Source organism: Anomaloglossus baeobatrachus, chromosome 6 (genome assembly GCF_048569485.1).
Source record: "Anomaloglossus baeobatrachus isolate aAnoBae1 chromosome 6, aAnoBae1.hap1, whole genome shotgun sequence".
NCBI lineage: Eukaryota > Metazoa > Chordata > Amphibia > Anura > Aromobatidae > Anomaloglossus > Anomaloglossus baeobatrachus.
Genome location: NC_134358.1, coordinates 264,162,699 through 264,188,128, shown reverse-complemented (window position 1 = coordinate 264,188,128; position 25,430 = coordinate 264,162,699).

The following is a 25,430-nucleotide window of genomic DNA, read 5'->3' as shown; positions in this document are numbered from 1 at the left end:
ACAACAGTCCAATAGCCACGTTTAGGATGCCACTAGGTACACTGAGTGTTTGCTAGTATAATGGCTTAGTTATAATGAGTTGGAGTGTGCAATGCAGGCAGAGGTGCTGCAAATGTCTTTGCACTAGTGGGACTATAGCAAAGTCCAATAGCCACGTTTAGGATGCCACTAGGTACACTGAGTGTTTGCTAGTATAATGGCTTAGTTATAATGAGTTGGAGTGTGCAGAGGACAGGAGGGTACAGTGGCAGGATTGTGGGGCTCTGGGTAGAGGAAAGGAAGCCTGCCTTTCTATTCCCTCCTAATGGGGAAATGCAGGGAGGAAATCCCTGACCTTTGCTACACAGATGCTGTCGCTGTTTTCAGGACCTGTCACCTATGGCTCTGACCCTGCCGGTACGAGCCCATAAAAGGACTGATGGAAAGTGCTATCCCTATGCTGTCCAGCGCTGTGTATGGAGCGCATACAGCTGTCAGCGATAGGACTCAGGACGGAGCTGTCCAAGTGATGTCTGACACCAAGGACGCAGAAGAGATAATGGCGTCCTGGAGGAAAATGTCCGGTTTTATAATGCAGGGACATGTGACATGGACATCCTATCACACATGCCGTTGCTTCTTTGGCTAAAAGTCCACTTAGCTGTGTGTGTGTCTGGGATTGGCTGACATGCTGGCCTGCCCCACAAGACGTGCGCGCTTAGGGAAGCAAGACAAGGAAAAAAAAAAAAAAATGGCGATCGCCATTATACAAACAGCAGTGATCTGAAGGCGCTGTTCACGCACACTATACACTGAAATGTCATAATAGTGTGAGTCACAGAGTGACTTACACTATTACAGCGGAAAGCCAGCTGGGAATTAGCTGTTTTTTTGCTGCTAGAACCGTTCTCGAACGTTTCTAGAACTATCGAGCTTTTGCAAAAAGCTCGAGTTCTAGTTCGATCTAGAACAGGCCCCAAAATCACTCGAGCCTAGAACTGGAGAACCTCGAACCGTGCTCAACTCTAGTTCTTAGTGCGTCCGTGCTTGCATTTAAAAACCGCACGTGTGTGCCTGTCGGTGGCAGCGTACAGGTGCACGTTTTGCACAAACTATTATATAACGCACAAGTCTAGTGAATAATACACGTCAGTCAGCAGTGTCTGATAGTGTCAGACTTCTCAGTAATTGTCGCTCCTAAAAACCTGTTAGGTTCTTAGTGCGTCCGTGCTTGCATTTAAAAACCGCACGTGTGTGCTTGTCGGTGGCAGCGTACAGGTACACGTTTTGCACAAACTATTATATAACGCACAAGTCTAGTGTATAATACACGTCAGTCAGCAGTGTCTGATAGTTTCAGACTTCTCAGTAATTGTCGCTCCTAAAAACCTGTTAGGTTCTTAGTGCGTCCGTGCTTGCATTTAAAAACCGCACGTGTGTGCCTGTCGGTGGCAGCGTACAGGTGCACGTTTTGCACAAACTATTATATAACGCACAAGTCTAGTGAATAATACACGTCAGTCAGCAGTGTCTGATAGTGTCAGACTTCTCAGTAATTGTCGCTCCTAAAAACCTGTTAGGTTCTTAGTGCGTCCGTGCTTGCATTTAAAAACCGCACGTGTGTGCCTGTCGCTGGCAGCGTACAGGTGCACGTTTTGCACAAACTATTATGTAACGCACAAGTCTAGTGTATAATACACGTCAGTCAGCAGTGTGTGATACTGTCAGACTTCTCAGTAATTGTCGCTCCTAAAAACCTGTTAGGTTCTTAGTGCGTCCGTGCTTGCATTTAAAAACCGCACGTGTGTGGCAGTCGGTGGCAGCGTCAGGCTCCATATTGTCCTTGGATAGAGACGTGCATGATGGCCTGTAAACCTGAAGTGCCCATTGTAAGGAAGTGGGTCTATTGTAGTATAGCCCTTAGGCAGGGCAGCCAAAAATTTGGAGGCTCCACATTGTCCCGGGATAGAGATGTGCATGAGGGCCTCAAAACATTGTTCCCATTGCAAAGGAGCGGGTCTCCTGTCGTTGTAATGCCCATTCTGAAAGAATGGGCGAAAAAATTTACCACTGGGGGTATATTTGAAACAACGGCCTAACTATTGTAACGCTCATCATGATGGCGCATGAGGAGAAGGAGGAGCAGTCCAGCGATTAGCCAAAGTCCAGAAGTGTGTTACGATGGGTGAGTGGAGGTACATGACAAATTCCCGTTACAAACTTTAAATTCCGCTGTCATTTGCTGGTGGTGTGGTGAAGTCTGGCCCAATCCAACCCTTGTTCATCTTGATCAGAGTCAGCCTGTCAGCATTTTCAGTTGACAGGCGGGTGCGTTTATCTGTAATGATTCCACCTGCGGCACTAAAAACACGCTCTGACAAAACGCTAGCGGCAGGGCAGGCCAGGACTTCCAAGGCGTAGAGAGCCAATTCATGCCACGTGTCCAGCTTGGATACCCATTAATTGTAAGGCACAGAGGAATGTCGGAGTACAGTTGTTTGATCTGCAAGGTACTCCTTGAGCATCTGGGCAAACTTAGGATTTCTTGTGGCACTACCCCGCACCTCAGGGGCTGTGGTATGTGAGGGGCTGAGAAAACTGTCCCACATCTTAAAGACTGTTCCCCTACCTCTGGCGGATTGGACTTGTGCCCCTCTCGGCTGTACGCCTTGGTTGTCCACTGATTCCTGACCTATGCCGCTAGCGTTTTGTGAGGGGAATGCTTTGCCTACTTCCGTGACTATGGCCTTCTGGAACTGCTGCATTTTGCCTGACCTCTCCGCCTCGGGAATAAGAGACATAAAGTTCTCCTTTTAGCGTGGGTCTAACAGTGTTACCAACCAGTAATGATTGTCGGCCAAGATGTTCTTAACGCGAGGGTCACGAGACAGGCAGCTTACCATAAAGTCAGCCATGTGTGCCAGACTCTTAACAGCCATCACTTCAGTATCCTGACCAACACAATGACTGAACATGCTGTCCTCCTCCTCCTCATCATCTACCCTGTCCTCTGGCCAGCCACGCTGAACCGAGGATATGACTGCATGTCATATCCTCAATTTGGCCGGAGAGTTGCTCCATGTCTTCATCCTCCTCCTCGTCATAGACCTCCACTGCACGTTGTGATGAGACGAGGCTGGGCTGTGTGTTATCACCCACACCCACTACTGTTTCTTGCTCCAACTCATCGCGCTCCGCCTGCAATGCATCATGTTTGTTTTTGAGCAGAGACCATTTTAGAAGGCAGAGAAGCGGTATGGTGACGCTAATAATGTCGTCATCGCCGCTCACCATCTTGGTGGAGTCCTCAAAGTTTTGGCGAATTGTACATAGATCGGACATCCATCTCCACTCCTCAGGTGTTATGTGTGGAGTTTGACCCATTTCCCGACGGCTTAGGTGATGCAGGTACTCAACAACTGCCCTCTTCTGCTCACATATCCTGACCAACATGTGCAGAGTTGAATTCCAACGCGTGGGGACATCACACACCAGTCTGTGAGCCGGAAGATGCAAATGGCGCTGAAAGCCGGCAAGGCCGGCTGAAGCAGTAGGTGACTTTCGAAAATGTGCAGACAGGTGGCGAACTTTTACCAGCCGATCAGACAGCTCTGGGTATGACTTTAGAAACCGCTGAACCACGAGGTTGAGCACATGGGCCACGCATGGACCATGTGTCAGCTGGTCTCGCCTCAAAGCTGCCACCAGGTTCCGGCCATTGTCACACACAACCTTTCCTGGCTTTAGGTTCAGAGGTGTGAGCCAGTGATCTGCATGCTGTTTCAGAGCTGTCCACACCTCTTCTGCATTGTGGGGTTTGTCACCTATGCAGATTAGCTTCAGCACAGCCTGTTGCCGCTTCGCCGAGGCAGTGCTGCAGTGCTTCTGTGTCGCCCTGGACAAGCCAGGGGCCACAGAGCACAACACTTACACACCCCACACTCCCTGCAGGCACATCATAGTCAAAACACAAAATCCTTGTTGCCTTCCCCAGGGGCTGTTGTCCACACCAGGGGGTGGAGCCAGGCGGTTGGTCTCCACCCACCAAGGAGTTAACAGTCCTGGTGGAGGGAAAACACAGGCAGTGAGAGTTAAGCTAAGGAAGTGGAAGGAGGAAAGTAGTAGAGAGGAGAAAAGTGACAGCAAAGAGCCTGAAGTTGGTCCGGGTGTGTGGCCCGGACAGGACAGCAAGGTTGGCAGGATGTGGTGACCGTCTGCAGTGGAGGCTGATTGGAGTCTGCCGTAAGGACCGTGGACGGGTGGTGACCCGGCGGTACCAGACCGGTATACAAAGAGAAGCCAGCACCATTGGCAGGGGCCTTTCGGATCCCGTCAAGGCTTGGAGTCGCCATGAATTTGCCAAATCCGTTAGTGAAGGGGACCTTCGGGTTTCCAAACAGCCAAGTCCCGATAGAAGGCAACCGTCCAACCGTGAAGGGGAGACACCGCCACCGCCAATGGCAACCGTCTCCCAGGGCCAGCGCCTGTGGGCAAAAGGGGCTCCTCCAGCCCATATCCAGGTCGGGGAGCGGGTTACCGGTGGAAACCCATCGCTACCAACACTGAACTTAGGTGCAGGGAGAGACAGTCATCACTAACCTGCAGGGAGGAACAACCGCAGCCGTCCGAGGGACCCGTCCATCCAGCCGCTTGTTTTACCGTGAACTGTGTCATCATCATTGGGCTGAGTGAGTACCTCCGTGCCGTGCGGCACAGCGCTGCCCCTGCGACCCTGCACCTCATCAGGCCCCGCAATCCACCTGTCATCCATCTCTACCCCATCACCGGGCCCCGGGACAACCAACCCCCCTACCCACGGAGGGGAGAAATAACAACAAAGCTGCTCCCTGTCACAGGCTCCCGGGATCCCCGTCCAGTGCAGCGGTGGAGTCCACACAATCACCACAACCGTGGGTGGCGTCACGGACAATATCCCCAAAACCCAAACCACCCCTTTTCACTCACGGGCAAGGAGCGCCGCTCGAGTCCCCGGGATCCGGCCATCGCTCGAGCCACCGAACAGCAGCAGCCGTAGAGCAGCAGCAGCCGTAGAGCAGCGGCAGCCGGACCCGAGCAGTGGGAGAGCGCAACGTCCCCTCCTCCGCCCGCGACACTTCCAGCTTGGGACTGGTGTGGAGGGTAAAGTGGATGAGGATGCGCAGGAGGAGGAGGAGGCTGAGGAGCATGACATTCCGGAGCGGTAGAGTGTGGGTGAAACCCTGACTGAGGTAGGGCCTGCAAAACTTGGTGTGGGAAGGACGTGTTCCGTCCCACGCTCAGACTGGGTCCCAGCTTCCACAATATTAACCCAGTGTGCCGTCAACGAGATGTAGCGGCCTTGCCCACAAGCACTTGTCCACGTGTCTGTGGTTAGGTGGACTTTGGCTGAAACAGCGTTGTTCAGGGCACGTGTGATGTTTTGTGACACGTGGTTATGCAATGCGGGGATGGCACACCGGGAGAAATAGTGGCGGCTGGGGACCGAGTAACGTGGAACAGCTGCCGCCATCAGGTCGCGGAATGCTTCTGTCTCCACCAGCCTAAAAGGCAATATTTCCAGCGCAAGCAGTCGCGAAATGTTAGCATTTAGAAGTGTGGCATGTGGGGCGTTGGCAGTGTATTTTCGCCTGCGTTCAAAGGTTTGCTGAATGGATAACTGAACGCTGCGCTGGGACAAGGACATGCTTGATGATGGTGTTATTTCTGCGTGGGCAACTGCAGGTGCAGGGCCGGAGGAGGCTTATTCGCGGGCAGCATGGACAGGGGATTGGCTCGCATGCACAACAAGCGAAGACGTAGCAGTGACATCAGCAAGCACTGCTCCTCGACTCTGTTGTACATCCCACAAAGTCGGGTGCTTGGCTGACATGTGCCTGATCATGCTGGTGGTGGTCAGGCTGCTAGTTTTGGTACCCCTGCTGATGCTGGCATGGCAGGTGTTGCAAATGGCCTTTTTAGAATCATCTAGAGCCAACTTAAAAAACTGCCAGACTCGGGAAGACCTAACATTTGTACAGGCACCTTGTGTCGTGTTGTTGTTCCGTGGAACGGTTGCCTGACGTCTGCCTGGGGCCACCACCCTGCTTCTTACTGCCTGTTGGGATGCTACGCCTTCCTCCCCCTGTGCACTGCTGTCCTTGCTCTGCATATCCTCCTGCCAGGTTGGGTCAGTTACTGGATCATCCACCACGTCGTCTTCCTCTTCCGCACCCTGCTCCTCCTCCTGACTTCCTGACAATTGTGTCTCATCATCATCCACCCCTTGTTGAGACACGTTGCCAACTTCGTGAGAACTCAAATATTTGGGCATCTGTATATACAATCTCGTCATGGCCCACTTCAACAGGAGCTGGCGAGAGGCCAGAATGTGCGAATGGAAACGTGAACAGCTCTTCCGAGTGTCCAAGTGTGGGATCAGTAATGTCCGTGGACGTGTACTCGGCCTGGTGGTAGGAAGGAGGATCAGGTTCTGAAATGTGTGTTGCAGTATTATGGCTACTGACACTTGACCGTGTGGAAGACAGAGTGTTTGTGGTGGTGCCAATCTGACTGGAAGCATTATCCGCTATCCAACTAACAACCTGTTGACACTGGTCTTGGTTCAAGAGCGGTGTACTGCTGCGGTCCCCAAGAATTTGGGACAGGACGTGCGAGCGAGTAGATGTGGCCCTTTGTTGCGAAATTAGAGCTTGCACACGACCTCGGTCTCTGCCTGCACCACCATCACGTCCACTTCCTTGTTCTTTGCCAACGCCCTTGCGCATTTTGCAATGCTGTGCTGATGTGTATTCACTAGACTTGTGCGTTATATCCAAGTTTTTGCAAAACGCACACAAGTGCACCTGAACGCTGCCACCAACAGGCACACACGTGCGGTTTTTAAATGCAAGCATGGACGCACTAAGAACCTAACAGGTCTCTATCTAGGGACAATGTGGAGCCTCCCAATTTTTGGCTGCCCTGCCAAAGGGCTATACTACAATAGACCCACTTCCTTACAATGGGCACTTCAGGTTTACAGGCCCTCATGCACGTCTCTATCCAGGGACAATGTGGAGCCTCCCAATTTTTGGTTGCCCTGCCAAAGGGCTATACTACAATAGACCCACTTCCTTACAATGGGCACTTCAGGTTTACAGGCCCTCATACACGTCTCTATCCAGGGACAACGTGGAGCCTCCCAATTTTTGGCTGCCCTGCCAAAGGGCTATACTACAATAGACCCACTTCCTTACAATGGGCACTTCAGGTTTACAGGCCCTCATGCACGTCTCTATCCAGGGACAACGTGGAGCCTCCCAATTTTTGACTGCCCTGCCAAAGGGCTATACTACAATAGACCCACTTCCTTACAATGGGCACTTCAGGTTTACAGGCCCTTATGCACGTCTCTATCCAGGGACAACGTGGGGCCTCCCAATTTTTGGCTGTCCTGCCAAAGGGCTATACTACAATAGACCCACTTCCTTACAATGGGCACTTCAGGTTTACAGGCCCTCATACACGTCTCTATCCAGGGACAACGTGGAGCCTCCCAATTTTTGGCTGTCCTGCCAAAGGGCTATACTACAATAGACCCACTTCCTTACAATGGGCACTTCAGGTTTACAGGCCCTCATGCACGTCTCTATCCAGGGACAACGTGGAGTCTCCCAATTTTTGGCTGCCCTGCCAAAGGGCTATACTACAATAGACCCACTTCCTTACAATGGGCACTTCAGGTTTACAGGCCCTCATGCACGTCTCTATCCAGGGACAATGTGGAGCCTCCCAATTTTTGGCTGCCCTGCCAAAGGGCTATACTACAATAGACCCACTTCCTCAAAATGGGCACATTAGACTCAAGAGGCCTTCATGTACGTCTCTTCTCAGGGACATCGAAGTGCCACACAATGTTTTCACGTAAAATCTTTCATGTAATCTCCAAAAGTAACATACGCCAGCTCTATCTCACTATTGGGTATGTGCCCTTAACATTTCCGCCATGAAAATTCATTTTGGTGTCATTTTGGAAGGTTTTCTGGTGAGTCCGTAAAAATGGCGTAAAACGCGGACAATATTGTTCACAGCTGTGACTTTTGAGTGATAAATGCTTCAAGGGATCTTCCCCATGCTGTTGCCATGTCATTTGAGCACTCTTCTGAGACTTTTGTGACCTTTTTAGGGTTTCTACATGCTGCCGGGGGTCATTTCATAAAAATACTCGGGTCTCCCATAGGATAACATTGGGCTCGGTGCTCGAGCCGAGTACACGAGTATCTTGGGATGCTCGGCCAGATCCTCGAGCACCCGAGCATTTTAGTACTCGCTCATCACTAGTCTTAATATATTTATTAGGGTCTCTTCTTATCAAGGGTAGTTCATTTTAATCAGAACAATTTCTCCAAAAAGCAGTCAAGAATGATTTGTCAGGGTAGTTATCCTGTCATAGATCATAGTTAAACAGGGCTCATAGGCACCACTGATAGGAATTCAACACTGTTAATTTCAGCTTTTAATAATGCTCTTGTACCAAGTCAGAATTGCTCCAAGAAGATCTTAAATTGTAGGTGGGGATGTTTCTTAAGGCCCCGTCACACACAGAGATAAATCTTTGGCAGATCTGTGGTTGCAGTGAAATCATGGACATATTGTACCCAGCCACAAACCTGGCACTGATTGTGTGGCGCCCCTGACCTGGTCAGGCACCACTGAGTACTGCACCCATGCTGGGGACAGTACAATACAGGTAATCCAGAAGGCTGACCGGGGTGTGGAACACAGGCGCATAGTGATCAGGTCTCACACATGTACCCATGAGAGGACCCCTGGGGATCCCAGGAGGGGGAAAAGCCTTCACCTTCACTGGAATAGTGGAGGGGGCCAAAAGCCTCCATCTCCTCTCAAGGGGTGTGGTAAGAGAGTCTGGTTGCTAGGTGGCGTAGGCAAGAACAGGAGAGGAGGGGCAGTGAGCCAGAGCAGTGTAGAGTCCAGGGAGCTCGAGTGAGGAGCAGATCCCTGGGGCTGTGCAGTCTGACAGCGCCCGCGCAGTGGCTACTGACGGGGGAGAATGGTCAACTAGGAGGGCTACCCGAAATCCATCTTCAGCTAAAGAGAGAGCACGGAGTGGGAAGTAAGGAGACTGCTAGAGAGTACCAGGCCCAAACGGGCGGCAGATCCCGAAGCGGAGATAGATCCAGCTTTCTTTTGCTAAACCTGCCGGTGTGGGGCTCTCAAAGCCCACGCCACAACACTACAAAAGCCGCAGCCACGTAGCCACAGTTAGGGCCCATAGGTCACAGGAGGCAAGCAGCTGGAGTGGCCTGGTCCAGGCAACAAGCAAACGGCAAACGAAGGGGAGAGAGGCTGCAGCATCTTCCCTGGGTGACCCCCATAGGGACTCAAAGTCGGGGTTACCCCAAACCACCAAGGGCTAAGGAAGGCGAGTTAGTAGTCACCCTCACAAGTCAGCCTGAAGGACACTTGGTTCCCACTTGGTTCATCCCAGCTACGCCCGGGTCACTCACCCTGCCATCAACTGTGAGTAAAAACCCTGAAAGACATCCTGCCTGTGTTGAGTCATTCTGCGCCTTGTGGTACTACGCACCTACACCGGGCCCTGGGGCTTGCCTCATTCTCAGGAGGCTATTCTAACTAACTGCACACACCATCAGCCCCAGGCGACCCTCAACCTGCAGTGGCGGTCCCTACTGGCCGCAATACTGAGAGTGGCGTCACGACAAGAAGAAGATCTCCTACCTGTGACCAGATCCAGCTACGTGGAGTCCCTGAAGGTAATGCACCGACACAGCGTTCTCGGGGCTTCACAATTGTCCACAATTTCACTGCAACCACAGATATGCCGCAGATTTATCTCTGTGTTTGACAGGACCTTTAATTCTTTTGCAGGCAAATTTACTTGAACCAAATTTGCTGAAGAGCTGTAACTTATGCTTTCTGAAGTGTCCCCATGACAACTAGATAGCTCCCTCACTACATAAAAGCAGTTTGCTGTCTCCTCAGAGGGATGTTATTCAGCAGTATCTGAGGAGATTATCCACTAATTGCGGGATAATTTATATTATTGATAAAAGCAGATAAAGAAGATTAGATTATTTTGTGAGAAATTATCTTCTCTGTTTAGTAGTAGAATAATTGTTCTGTCATAGAGGCACCTCCATGCGCCACTTACAGCTTACAGGAGACCTGGGTTATAACTATTTTGATGTGAAATCTGTCAAATTTAGTCTCTAAAGGCTCTTCATGTCTTCCTGAAGCTTTTATACTTCTTTTTTACCAGAAATGGATGAGTTTTATCTTATTCTATGTCGCTTTTGAGGTTGGAGATACAGCAGCAATTAAAAGATGCGTCCTGTGTCGTCCATCATTAGGCCACGCCCCCCCGCTAAACTAACTTTTGAACCATGAATTTAACAGAATAGCAATCCAGTAGTTAGCACTATTTTTAATACTAGCAAAACAGACAGATATTGCTGCAAGAAGGAGCTCATGTATTGAACGATTCCAAGATGTGGGCTGGCATTTTAATTTTAAAAAATCAAGAGATATGTGAGTGACAGGCGTAGGCTTCTGATTCCCAGAATACTGACACTACAGATAAGACACAATTTCGAGACCCATATTGAGTCTTGATGTTTAAAAACCTCTCAGGCAGGCAGCAGGACATTGGCATCAATTGTCCCCACACCCATTTCCTCATAGTGTGCTTGCACACCAGGGAAGTATGGTCCATGCAACAAACAGGACGTGGCCTCGGAGTCTCACATGTGTCAAAAACACCAAGCATTGTCACTTCCGTAACAGCTGACATGCTGTCACTCACACTTACTGTAGCGGGTAAACAAGTGGAGATTATGTGGTCAGATACCTATGTGATAATAGTTTCAATGGTGACTCAGGAAGAGAAAGAAGCAGCAGATAAGGTGAATTTGGTGTTCGGAGGTTGGGTAGGCCTGGTAATATGCATTTTAGCACAGTAAGATTCCCACAGTAAGGCATGTTGCTTGTGCATCTGCTGGTTCATGCATGTAGTACTCACATTATTTTTATTTTTGCCTCTAATGACTCCTTGTTTACAATGTTGGGAGATAATGAAAGTTGAGTCATACTGCGATCTCAAAAAGGCAAGGGTAGGCAACCCTTTCTGCAAACTGCAGCCCCACGACCGCTGCTGGCCACAGCCACAGTTGTGGCTGGGGATGCGGGTCTTCTCATGGTTGCATCACTATGTGTTTGTATGGGAATTGCCAACGTAACCTCCTTGGCTTCCTCCTCCTTATCTGCTGAGTGGAGATGAGCGAACCGGTCGCGGTTCGGCTCGAGGTCGGTTCGCCGAACGGAGGTCCCGTTCGAGTTCGGTTCGTCGAACATTCGACGAACCGAACTCGAACTGCATAGGAAACAATGGCAGGCAATCACAAACACATAAAAACACCTAGAAAACACCCTCAAAGGTGTCCAAAAGGTGACAAACAACTCACAACACAACACAAACACATGGGAAAGTGACCATGACATATACTCATGCGAAAACAAAAGAGCTGGACAAGGAAAAAGAGGAGGAGACACAGATATATGAGTATATGCAAGGAAACATCGATGCCATTACTGTGCATTTTGAGCCCTGCTCATTTTAGGCTTCCAATCTGGATAAATTGCCTGAGCTTGCCACATACGCCTTGGGGATCTTGTCGTGTCCTGCAGCCAGTGTTCTTTCGGAACCTGTCTTCAGTGCTGCTGGGGGTCTGCTGGCAGATAAGCACACGTGTCTGTCCACTGACAATGTGGACATGGCTCTCAGAGGACTTTTCTTCCCCTGGGTCAGCCAGGGGAGGCGAAAGGCACGCGTATTTTTGAGAGTGCTTCATGCAAAGCATCTTTTTCATTTTGAAAAGGGGGGTCAACTGATGCCAGTCAAGTGGGGTGTGTGTGGCCCAATTAGTGGCAATGAGGAAGACTGTGGTTGGAGTCCCCTCGCTGTGTTTCTAAAAGAACCAAGATGAACAAGTCATGGCTCTCAGAGGACTTTTCTTCCCCTGGGTCATCCAGGGGACGGGAAAGGCACGCGTATTTTTGAGAGTGCTTCATGCAAAGCATCTTTTTCTTTTTCAAAAGGGGGGTCAACTGATGCCAGTCAAGTGGGGTGTGTGTGGCCCAATTAGTGGCAACGAGGGAGACTGTGGTTGGAGTCCCCTCGCTGTGTTTCTAAAAGAACGAAGATGAACAAGTCATGTCTCTCAGAGGACTTTTCTTCCCCTGGGTCATCCAGGGGACAGGAAAGGCACGCGTATTTTTGAGAGTGCTTCATGCAAAGCATCTTTTTCTTTTTCAAAAGGGGGGTCAACTGATGCCAGTCAATTGGGGTGTGTGTGGCCCAATTAGTGGCAACGAGGGAGACTGTGGTTGGAGTCCCCTCGCTGTGTTTCTAAAAGAACCAAGATGAACAAGTCATGGCTCTCAGAAGACTTTTCTTCCCCTGGGTCAGCCAGGGGACGGGAAAGGCACGCGTATTTTTGAGAGTGCTTCATGCAAAGCATCTTTTTCTTTTTCAAAAGGGGGGTCAACTGATGCCAGTCAAGTGGGGTGTGTGTGGCCCAATTAGTGGAAACGAGGGAGACTGTGGTTGGAGTCCCCTCGCTGTGTTTCTATAAGAACCAAGATGAACAAGTCATGGCTCTCAGAGGACTTTTCTTCCCCTGGGTCAGCCAGGGGAGGCGAAAGGCACGCATATTTTTGAGAGTGCTTCATGCAAAGCATCTTTTTCTTTTTCAAAAGGGGGGTCAACTGATGCCAGTCAAGTGGGGTGTGTGTGGCCCAATTAGTGGCAACGAGGGAGACTGTGGTTGGAGTCCCCTCGCTGTGTTTTACATGATTTTCGAAGGGCATGACATGCCTAAGAGGTTGAGTTTCATCATCTGCAACTTGTTGGCAACAGAAAGGCTGCCTTTACACCCTTTTGAGACCGAGGATTTTCGAGATCTTATGCCCATTGCAGTGCCCCAAGAGCCGATGGCCAGTCGTCACTCCTTCTCCAAGAAAGACGTGCCCGCTGTTCTGTCCCCACTTAAAGGCGATGGAAGGTGCGTAGTTGTGAGAGGTTGTGAGAGTCTTACCTTCATTTTCCTATAGGTAGGGCAGAGAGGACCTTGAGCACTCCAGAGTGAAAACATGCACAAGCTGAGATGAAACAATGGTGGTTTATTTTCTCCAAAGGTTAGGACATGCAGAGTGCAGTAATCCAAGTACCTGGCATTGTAATTCTCCAGCGATGCTTGCCTCTGTAGCTACTACGTGGTCAGAAGACTTTGCTTCTAGTAGCTCCTATAAGGGATCTTGCTCTCACAAAAGTTCTGGCTGGAATGAACATCCCAGGATGTGATGCAAGAGGGTCATCAGACACTCCCATGGGCTGGGCAAAAGAAACAGAGGAGCCGAAAAGTCTGACCAGTAGATGGCAGCAGAGACAGGCATGAAAAACATTAAATAACAGTTTTAACTAAGACAAATAGAAACAGCACACTCCCCGTCTGAAATTCACTTTGGGGATTTCACTATTGAGTCCATAATGCAACCTGAAAGGAAAAGCATGTTAAATGCAAAAACAAGCTCAATTGAGTCCAAAACAAGAAGGATGGCTCAAAGTTCAGGTCCGGTAGCGTTCATCCTGTAGGGTCGCTCTCTATGGGCAAAAGCAGAACAAGTTCGTGGATTGGCCTTGCAAAGGTCTTCGTCTCACCTTTCCTGATGACCTTTAGCTCCACCTTCCGATCATTGCCATCCTGACTAGGCAGTATCCTAGTAATTAGTCCCATAGGCCAGTCAGTCCTTTCTGTGGTCTGATCTTTCATGAGGACTAGGTCTCCTTCCTTGAGGTTCGGCTTGGGATGTCGCCACTTCTTTCTTCCTTGAAGAATGGTGAGGTATTCCTTCCTCCATCGGTTCCAGAGGTAGTCAGCCAAGTATTGAACCCGTTTCCAGTGTTTTTGATAAGTGTTCGCGTGGGTGAACTCTCCGCTGGGCATTACCGCGTTGTCAGTTTTTTGGGTAATGAGAATAGTAGGAGTTAATATGGTTGGTGTTTCTGGATCCATGGTCACCGGCACAAGAGGTCTTGAATTGATAATGGCTGAGACTTCAGCTAAAAGAGTGACTAGAGTCTCATGTGTGAGTCTTGAGGAATTGACGTCCATTAGCATGGAGTTCAAGATGTTGCGTGAAATCCCGATCATCCTCTCCCAGGAGCCTCCCATGTGAGAACTGTGAGGGGGATTGAAGATCCAGGTGCAACCTTTCTCTGCCAGCTGATCTTGGATAGGTTTGGTGTTGATGTTCAGTTCTCTACATGCACCGACGAAGTTGCTTCCACGGTCAGACCTCAGCTGTTTCACTGGTCCTCTGATGGCAAGGAACCTTCTCAAGGCGTTGATTAGGCTGGAGGTATCCATGGACTCTAACACCTCAATGTGAACGGCTCGAACACTCATGCAGGTGAATAACACAGCCCACCGCTTGCTGTTTGCTTGGCCTCCACGAGTCCTGCGTGTGGACACCATCCATGGTCCGAAAACGTCTAGGCCCACGTAGGTGAAAGGTGGCTCTGTGGAAAGTCTGTCTGTAGGCAAGTCAGCCATTTGCTGGTACAGTTGTTTTCCTCTCGCTTTACGACAGTGCACACAATCGTGTAGTATTTGTGCTACACGTCTCTTCATCCCAATAATCCAGAGGCCTGCAGACCGTAAAGCACCTTCTGTAATTTGCCTGCCTTGGTGTTCAGTCTTTTCATGGTGGTGTCGGATCAGCAAGACTGTAACATGGTGTTTGTTGGGAATGATGAGAGGATTTTGTTCTGCAACTCCAAGATGAGCCTGATTTAAACGACCACCAACTCTCAGTAAGCCGAAACTGTCGATGACTGGGTTTAAATTGGCGAGAGGACTTCTTAATGGAATCTACTGTTTGTTGTATAAACACTTCCATTCTATGGCGAATTCACTCTGTTGGAGGTGGCGTATTATGAGGGACTCGCTATGGGAGATGTCCTCAGCAGAAAGGGCTTTGTGGCAGACATGCCAGCGATGACAGTCTTTGGTTTTAAGGTCAGTACGACAGCATCTGGCGATATGCACTAACCTAGCGACAGTCCTGACGAGCCTCATCCAGCTGGAGAAACGTTCAAAACGTTGGCAACCGAGGTTGGAAGTTTTTTCTGCACTGGTGGCCAGGGTATTGACTTCAGCTCGGACATCTGGATCGTTGTCTGGATCTAGGATGCTGAAGGCTTCCTGGACACCTTCTTCTGACTGTCTCAGCAGGAACTCTGGACCCGTAAGCCAAGAAGAGTTAGCAAAAGAACTTATAGACATAGGTCTAGTTGCGTGATCTGCTGGATTCAGTTCAGATGGTACATAACGCCATTGTTCTGGTTTGGAGGATCTCCTGATCCTTTCAATGCGGTTACTGACGTACACATAAAATTGTCTTGATTGATTGTAGATGTAACCTAAAACGACCTTACTGTCAGTGTAGTATTGGACCTCATCTATTTCGACACACAGTTCTTGTCGTATGAAGTCGGCAATTTCCACTGCCAAAACGGTGCCACAGAGTTCCAGTCTGGGAATGGTATGGTCGGGCTTCGGGGCCAGCTTCGCCTTGCCAAATACAAATCCAACGTAGTTTTGTCCGTTGGGGTCTGTCACTTTCAGGTATGCAACTGCTGCTATAGCTTCTGTGGAGGCGTCTGAGAAGATGTGCAGTTCCTTCTTTATGCTAGAGGTGAGGGAGATTTTGAGATAACATCTTGGGATGTGGATGTTGTTCAACCCACACAACGACTGTTTCCAAGCTTCCCATTTTTGCTGTTTGTCAGAAGGGAGTGGGGTATCCCAGTCCTTGACGGTTTCAGAGAATTGTCTCAGCAAGGATTTGCCTTGTATAGTGATAGGCGCCACAAATCCCAGTGGGTCGAACAAGCTGTTCACTATAGAGAGGACACCACGTTTTGTGAATGGCTTGTCTGAGCAACTTACTTGAAATCCGAAGGAGTCGGCTGCAAGATCCCATCTGATGCCCAGGCTTCTCTGCACGGGTGGACTGTCTAGCCCCAAGTCAATGTCCTTGAATCCAGGGGCGTGATCACCCGACTCAAAGGCTCTCATTACGGTCAGGCTATTGGAAGCAATTTTGTGTAACCTGAGTTTTGCCTGGGACAGCATGCCTTGAGTCCTTTTAAGCAAATCAATGGCTTCTTCCTCGGTGGGTAGTGATTTGAGCCCATCGTCTACATAAAAGTCTTTCTCAACAAAGCCTCTGGCATCTGTTCCATACTCGGACTCTCCCTCTAATGCGGTTCTCCAGAGACCATAGGTTGCAACTGCGGGTGAAGGGCTGTTTCCAAACACGTGGACCCTCATACGATATTCCACCATCTCTTTATTGGTGTCATTATCCTTGTACCACAGAAATCTGAGGAAGTTCCGGTGGTCCTCTCTGACTAGGAAACAGTGGAACATCTGTTCAATATCGGCAGTGATGGCGACAAGCTCTTTTCTGAACCTCAGTAATACTCCTACCAAGTTGTTTGTTAGGTTAGGACCTGTGAGGAGAACATCGTTAAGGGATACGCCTTCATGTTTGGCGCTGGAGTCGAAGACAACCCTGATTTGATTCGGTTTTCGTGGGTGGTATACACCGAATGAAGGCAGATACCAACACTCTTCGTTCTTCTTCAAGAATGGAGCAGGTTCTGCGTGGTTGTTGCGGAATATTTTGTCCATAAAGGCAACAATATGTTCTCTCATTTCAGGTTTGCTGCTCATAGAACGCTGAAGAGAGTTAAATCTGGTCTGAGCTTGAGCTCGGTTGTTTGGGAGTCTTACCCTGGTAGATCGGAAGGGTAATGGAGAGACCCAATGGTTGGTTTTGTCTTTAGAAAACTCACAGTCCATTATTCCGATGAATTCTCTGTCCTCTACTGACAAGGCTACTTTATCGTCGTCCTTGGTTGTGAGAAAGACTGATCTTCCCAAGTTGTCGATATGCAGAGAAGAAGCGATGTCAGGTAGCTGTATTGTGTCTGGAGACTTCTCTTTCACTTCATAGTGATGAGGACATGGCTTTAAGCAGGTTGTGCGCCCATCTCCATGCACATAAGTCTTGAAGGAATCAATTTCTGATCGATCAACGCACACATTTCCTATGACTACCCATCCCAAGTCCAGTCTCTGGGCGTATGGTGCATAGTCAGGCCCATTACACTGTTGTCGCACCTTGTGTACCCTTAGATTGTCTCTGCCGAGCAGGAGTAGAATCTCTGCGTTATTGTCCAGAGGTGGGATAACACTAGCGAGGTGTCTTAGGTGTGGTTGATGAAATGCAGCTTCTGGGGTAGGAATTTCATTCCTGTGGCTGGGTATTTGGTCACATTCAACGAGCGTTGGTAGAGGTATTCCAGTCTTCCCATTGATAGGAGAAGCAATGAATCCCTGGGCTCTTCTGCCGCTAGTCTCAATGCGACCTGAGCAGGTGTTCAAGGTGTAGGGTTCTGATGGTCCAATAATTCCGAAGGCTTCAAAGAATTTGGTTCCTGCTAGGGACCGGTTGCTTTGGTCGTCTATGATGGCATACACCTTCATTGCCTTTTCTGGATGTCCCTCGGGATAAACCTTGATGAGGCATATTCGGGCACAACATTTCTGTGTTTGGCCCTCTCCACATACCTCTGAGCATGAGCAGGAGACGGCTGTGGTGGTGTCAGTCTGATTCTTGGGCTCCCCGCCATGACTTGGAGTGGGAGTGGTGGTGACTGCAGCCGGTGTGTCTCTAGCTAGCTGGGTTGGGTGCATGGCTGAAACGTGTTTTTCGCTATGACACTCCTCACACTTGACAATGGATTTACAGTCCTTGGCCATGTGCTCAAGTGATGCGCAGCATTTGAAACAGATCCCAAGCTCTGTGAGGACTTTCTTGCGCTCCTGCAGGGTTTTAGTTCTAAACCCTCTGCACTTGTTCAGTGAATGCGGTTTTTTATGGATGGGACATTCTTGATTGAAAGACTTATCTCGTGATGAGATGGTGTTCTGTTTATCTGTGCGTGCTGCAGGTGATGGTAGCTCAGTCTTCCTGACACTCACAGTGTTCTTAATGTCTCTGCGTTTGTGTATGGCACCTTCATACCTTGATGATGATGATGTTGCAGCTGCCGAAGTGGTGAACTCTAGGAAGTCGAGGCTGGGGTCGTTCCTCATCTGGGCCTGCTCGTCAATGAACTTGCAGAACTGAATAAATGGGGGAAAGGTGACGTCATTCATTCTTTTGTACCTTGAGACTGACGTTGCCCATTTCTCCTGCAGACTGTATGGCAGCTTCACCACGATTGGGTTCACTCCATGGGCTGTATCCAGGTAGCACAGCCCAGACAGACGAGGGTCTCTTTTGGCGAGCTCCAGCTCCATGAGCAGATCACTTAGGTCTTGAAGCTTGTGGACTTCTTTAAGGTTGATCTTTGGGATGTCCTGCAGTCTCTTGAATAGGGCTTTCTCTATTGCTTCTGCGCTGCCAAAGGTGCGTTCCAGTCTCTGCCATGCAGCAGCGAGACCTGCTTCTGCTTGTCCCACATAGACGGTTCTGAGGCTCTTGATACGGTTTGTAGAGCCTGGGCCCAACCACTTGATCAGGAGTAGAGTTGAGCGCGGTTCGCGGTTCGTGGTTCTCCAGTTCGCGGCTCGAGTGATTTTTGGGGCTGTTCGAGATCGAACTAGAACTCGAGCTTTTTGCAAAAGCTCGATAGTTCTAGATACGTTCGAGAACGGTTCTAGCAGCAAAAAGCAGGGCTTTTTACAGCTACAGTGTGCAGGAGCCATCGCTGGCAGCCTGCCAGAAGCTGGTAACCAAGATAAACATCGGGTATCCAAGCAAAACGCTTTGGTTAGTAACCCGATGTTTATCTTAGTTACGTGCAGGAAGCCCACACTTCCCCGCTCAGCTCGCTCCGCCCCCTCCTGCCCGCGGCATGTACACACACACACACACACACACACACACACACACAAACACAAACACAAACCCCCCCCCCCCTCGGCTTACCTGCGGTGATGAAGTCCCGCCATCCCGACCTCAGCGCTCTCACTGTCCTCCATGGCCGCCGCTTGTCACATCACCTCTCGCTTCCGACCCGAGACTGACTAGCGGTGACGTCACGGACCTCTCGCGATACTTGAGGGGAAGGCGCCGGTGATTGAACTCAGTGACAGGGGCTGTCAGTGTGCTGGAGATCAGCGCAGGTAATGTACCTCGCTGACAGCAGCACTTGTCATGCCCTGCAGTGACCTGGGCTGACCCATTGATGTTAGCTCAGGTCACTGCACTGCTCTCCCAGCCAATGGGGAACATCCTGCTCTTCATTGACTGGGACAGTGTGGATCGTCATGGCAACCCCTTGGATTACACCAGACCTGGATTTGTTTTTCAATCTAATAAATTGGTTAAAGAGGGAATGTATTGGGGAGTGTTTTTTCAAATAAAAATGTGTTTGTCGTCTATTTTTTTTATTACTGACTGGGTTGGTGATGTCGGGTATCTGATAGATGCCTGACCTCACCAACCCCAGGGCTTGATGCCAGGTGACATTACACATCTGGTATTAACCCCATATATTACCCCGTTTGCCACCGCACCAGGGCGCGGGATGAGCTGGGGCGAAGCACCAGGATTGGCGCATCTAATGGATGCGCCACTTCTGGGGCGGCTGCGGCCTGCTATTTTTAGGCTGGGGAGATTCCAATAACCATGGACCTCCCTAGTCTGAGAATATCAGGCCCCAGCTGTCTGCTTTACCTTGGCTGGTGATCCAATTTTGGGGGACCCCTACGTGTTTTTTTTTTTAATTATTTATTTAATTTAAAATAACAGCGTGGGGTGCCCTCAGTTTTGGATTACCAGCCAAGGTGAGGTTGCCAGCTGTGGTCTGCAGGCTGCAGCCGTCTGCTTTACCCTAGCTGGCTACAAAACTAGGGGGAACCCTACGTCATTTTTTTTTTCATTTTTTTGGCTAAATACAAAGATAAGCACCCCTTAGTGCCACATGAAAGGTACCAAAGGGTGCTCCACTTTTTCTCCATTTTTTTCTCCACTTTTTCTCCACTTTTTCTCCACTTTTTTCTCCACTTTTTCTCCACTTTTTCTCCTCTTATGCTCCACTTTTTCTCCACTCTTTCTCCACTTTTTTCTCCATTTTTTCTCCACTTTTTCTCCTCTTATGCTCCACTTTTTCTCCACTTTTTCTCCACTTTTTCTCCACTTTTTCTCCACTTATGCTCCACTTTTTCTCCACTTTTTCTCCACTTTTTTCTTTACTTTTTACTCCACTTTTTCTCCACTTTTTCTCCTCTTATGCTCCACTTTTTCTCCACTTTTTCTCCACTTTTTCTCCTCTTATGCTCCACTTTTTCTCCTCTTAATCTCCACTTTTTCTCCACTTTTTCTCCACTTTTTCTCCACTTTTTTCTCCACTTTTTCTCCTCTTATGCTTCACTTTTTCTCCACTTTTTCTCCACTTTTTCTACACTTTTTTCTCCACTTTTTCTCCTCTTATGCTCCACTTTTTCTCCACTTTTTCTCCACTTTTTCTCCTCTTATGCTCCACTTTTTCTCCTCTTAATCTCCACTTTTTCTCCACTTTTTCTCCACTTTTTCTCCACTTTTTTCTCCATTTTTTCTCCTCTTATGCTCCACTTTTTCTCCACTTTTTCTCCACTTTTTCTCCACTTTTTCTCCACTTTTTTCTCCACTTTTTCTCCTCTTATGCTCCACTTTTTCTCCACTTTTTCTCCAATTTTTCTCCACTTTTTCTCCACTTTTTCTCCACTTTTTTCTCCACTTTTTCTCCTCTTATGCTCCACTTTTTCTCCACTTTTTCTCCACTTTTTCTCCACTTTTTCTCCACTTTTTTCTCCACTTTTTCTCCACTTTTTCTCCTCTTATGCTCCACTTTTTCTCCACTTTTTCTCCTCTTATGCTCCACTTTTTCTCCACTTTTTCTCCACTTTCTCTCCACTTTTTCTCCTCTTATGCTCCACTTTTTCTCCACTCTTTCTCCACTTTTTTCTCCACTTTTTTCTCCACTTTTTCTCCACTTTTTCTCCTCTTATGCTCCACTTTTTTTCCACTTTTTCTCCACTTTTTTCCACTTTTTCTCCACTTTTTTCTCCACCTTTTCTCCTCTTATGCTCCACTTTTTCTCCACTTTTTCTCCTCTTAATCTCCACTTTTTCTCCACTTTTTCTCCACTTTTTCTCCACTTTTTCTCCACTTATTTTCCACTTTTTCTCCACTTTTTCTCCACTTTTTCTCCACTTTTTTCTCCACTTTTTCTCCTCTTATGCTCCACTTTTTCTCCACTTTTTCTCCTCTTAATCTCCACTTCTTCTCCACTTTTTCTCCACTTTTTCTCCACTTTTTCTCCACTTTTTCCTCCACTTTTTCTCCTCTTATGCTCCACTTTTTCTCCACTTTTTCTCCTCTAAATCTCCACTTTTTCTCCACTTTTTCTCCACTTTTTCTCCACTTTTTCTCCTCTTATGCTCCACTTTTTCTCCACTTTTTCTCCACTTTTTCTCCATTTTTTCTCCACTTTTTCTCCTCTTATGCTCCACTTTTTCTCCACTTTTTCTCCACTTTTTCTCCACTTTTTCTCCATTCTTTTTCTATGGTCGGTCTACCCATTAGCTCTGCCATGCATACTGTAGCTTCACACCTACTGCACATGTTACTTTATGATTGACATCTCTTTCGTACCAGAGCTGTCTAAGTCTACTCTGACCCCATATTTGTCATTACTATATTGTCCTTGTACTGTATTATGACATTTGTATCATGTGTTTCATTTCTTGCTGTGTTGCAATTTTTTTGCTGCATCCCAATTGTACCTCTACATTGTTCGAGTTTATGTTATTGTTCTCTCACTCTTATGTGATACTGATTATTGTCATTTTTCATGGTTACATGCAGATAAGTCCAATCTGACGAAGGCTCAGGCCGAAACGTCATTTGTAACTTGTTTTGGACAAAAACATATATGCTTATGAAAAATTTTTTTTTCTTAATACGGACCAATAAAGAGTGATTTTGCATTACTATCCGTTGTGACTTACTGACTTAGTATGGGAGATTTAGAGTGCCGAGGTTACTCACTAATTTTATCTATTATTACCTCTGAGCACCTATATACCAGTGAGCAGAGCTTCCTCTACAGTAGTTCTCCTGATTAGGCATGCCCTTACCTCATGAGCAGGGCATTGCAGCTTTGGTAGCAACCATTACGACATGGACTCTGCTGCTGTGGACCCGGGGAGAGTGAGTGCAGATTCATTGCACCCACACTCCTCACATGAAGGGTCCGCACTCCTAGAAAATGGGGGATACGTTCCCTGAGTGTCTCCCCCCCATATTCTAGACGGTCCAGAGTCGTCGTGGGACCCCTTTATTTTTTTTCTTACAATAAATTGGTGAAAGAGGAAATGTTTTGGGGACTGTTTTTTCAAATAAATTTCTTTTGTCGATTTTTTTTTTTGTTAGTACTGACAGTTTATGATGTTGGGTATCTAATAGACGCCATGACATCACAAACTGCTGGGCTTGATCTCAGGTGACTTTACAGCTAGTATCAACCCGATTTATTACCCCGTTTGCCACTGCACAAGGGCACGGGATGAGCTGGGGTGAAGCGCCAGGATTGGCGCATCTAGTGGATGCGCCACGTCTGGGGTGCCTGCGGCCTGCTATTTTTAGGCTGTGAAGGCCCAATAACTATGGACCTTTCCACCCTGAGAATACCAGACCACAGCTGTCCGCTTTACCTTGGCTGGTGATCCAATTTGGGGGGGACCCTACTTTTATTGTGTAATTATTAATATTTATAAAATAATTATAAAAAAGAGCCTGAGGGGACCTCCACATTGGATCCCCAACCACGGTAAAGCTGCCAGCTGTGGTTTTCAGGCTACAGCCGTCTGCTTTACCCTAGCTGGCTATCAAAAATGGGGGGACCCAACGTCATTTTTTTTTTTTTAACTATTTTTTAAATAGAAAAAATTAATGGGCTTCCCTGTATTTTGATTGCCAACCAAGGTAACGGCAGGCAGATGGGGGTGGCAACCCATAGCTGTCTGCTTTATCTGCGCTGAGAATCAAAAATACCGCGGAGCGCTACGTCATTTTTTTAAAGATTTATTTTTACAGCACTGTGATGTCCAGCAATCAAAATACAGGGAAGCCCATTTTATTTTTAGTTATTTAAATAAATAATTAAAAAAAATATATATGGGCTCCCGCTGCATTTTTTGTATTGCTAGCTAAGGGTAATCCAAGCAGCTAGTGGCTGCTAACCCCCACTGCTTGGTGTTACCTTCACTGGCAATGGAAAATCCAGGGAAGCATTTTTTATTTTTTTTGCCAAAAAACTACAAAAAAAGGACGTGAGCTTTGCCATATTTTTGTATGCTAGCCAGGTATAGCAGGCAGGTGCTGGAAGAGTTGGATACAGCGCTAGAATATGGCGCTTCTATGAAAATGCCATTTTCTGAGGCGGCTGCAGACTGCAATTCGCAGCAGTGGGGCCCAGAAAGCTCAGGCCAACCAGTGCTGCGGATTCCAATCCCCAGCTGCCCAGTTGTACCTGGCTGGACACAAAAATGGGGCGAAGCCTACGTCATTTGTTTTCTAATTATTTCATGAAATTCATGAAATAATAAAAAAAGGGCTTCCCTTTATTTTTGGTTCCCAGCCGGGTACAAATAGGCAACTGGGGGTTGGGGGCAGCCGTACCTGCCTGCTGTACCTGGCTAGCATAGAAAAATATGGCGAAGCCCACATAATTTTTTCAGGGGGCAAAAAACTTCTGCATACAGTCCTGGATGGAGTATGCTGAGCTTTGTAGTTCTGCAGCTGCTGTCTATCTGTATGGAGAAGAGCAGACAGCAGCTGCAGAACTACAAGGCTCAGCATACTCCATCCAGGACTGTATGCAGAATTTTTTTGCCCGCCAAAAAAATGACGTGGGCTTCGCCATATTTTTGTATGCTAGCCAGGTACAGCAGGCAGCCACGGGCTGCCTCCAACCCCCAGTTGCCTATTTGTACCCGGCTGGGAACCAAAAATATAGGGAAGCCCGTTTTTTTTAATTATTTCACTTATTTCATGAAATAATTAAAAAACAAATGACGTGGGCTTCGCCCCATTTTTGTGTCCAGCCGGGTACAACTAGGCAGCTGGGGATTGGAATCCGCAGCACAGGTTAGCCCGAGGTTTCTGGGCGCCTCTACTGCGAATTTCAGTCCGCAGCCGTCCCAGAAAATGGCGCTCTCATAGAAGCGCCATCATCTGGCGCTGTATCCAACTCTTACAACAGCCCTGGAGCCGGGTGGCTTGTTGGGTAATCATGAGTTAATACTGGCTTTGTTTTACTAGCCAGTATTAAGCCAGAGATTCTTAATGTCAGGCACGTTTGACCCGGCCATTAAGAATCTCCAATAAAGGGTTAAAAAAAACACCACACAGAGAAAAAATACTTTAATAGAAAAAAATACACAGACACATTAGAGACTCCATCTTTATTACCCCCTGTCAGCCCTCCACAATCCTGCTCTTCTGTCTTCTTTTTTTCTAGTGTAGTAGTAGTGAGGATTGTAGTGAGGATGAGTTTACCCAGCTCATCACTTGGGGCTGGGGAACCTCATCCTCACTACAATCCTCACTAGTGTAGTAGTAGTGACGATTGTAGTGAGGATGAGGTTCACCAGCTCATCACTTGGGGCTGGGGAACCTCCATCCTCACTACAATCCTCACTAGTGTAGTAGTAGTGACGATTGTAGTGAGGATGAGGTGCACCAGCTCATCACTTGGGGCTGAGGAACCTCATCCTCAGTACAATCCTCACTAGTGTAGTAGTAGTGACGATTGTAGTGAGGATGAGGTGCACCAGCTCATCACTTGGGGCTGGGGAACCTCCATCCTCACTACAATCCTCACTACAATCGTGAACCAGCGTGCAGCCTTCACTCCGTGAGTGATCAGTGCTGGCTGTCAGCGGTAACAGCGGTAACGCTGACAGACGCGTTACCATAGCAACGGTGCTCTCGGAGCCGCGGTTAGCTCCGTTGCTATGGCAACGGTGATCTCCGTTAATGACCGGCTGTGTCAGCCGGTCCCTAACGGAACGGGGAGTCGACCGTGTGCTAGAGCATGTCGCCGGTACACGGCGATACACATATGTGCACCGTGTACCGGAGAGATGCACTCGCAGGTCCTACATGACGTGTCATAGTCATGTGACCAGTCTGTAGCCAATGAGATAATAGCCACGTGACTGGTCACATGGCTATTCTGACGTCACGATAGGTCCTGCATCTCTGCTGGCAGTGCAGGTCACCGGGAGGATTAAGCGATCATCGGATGG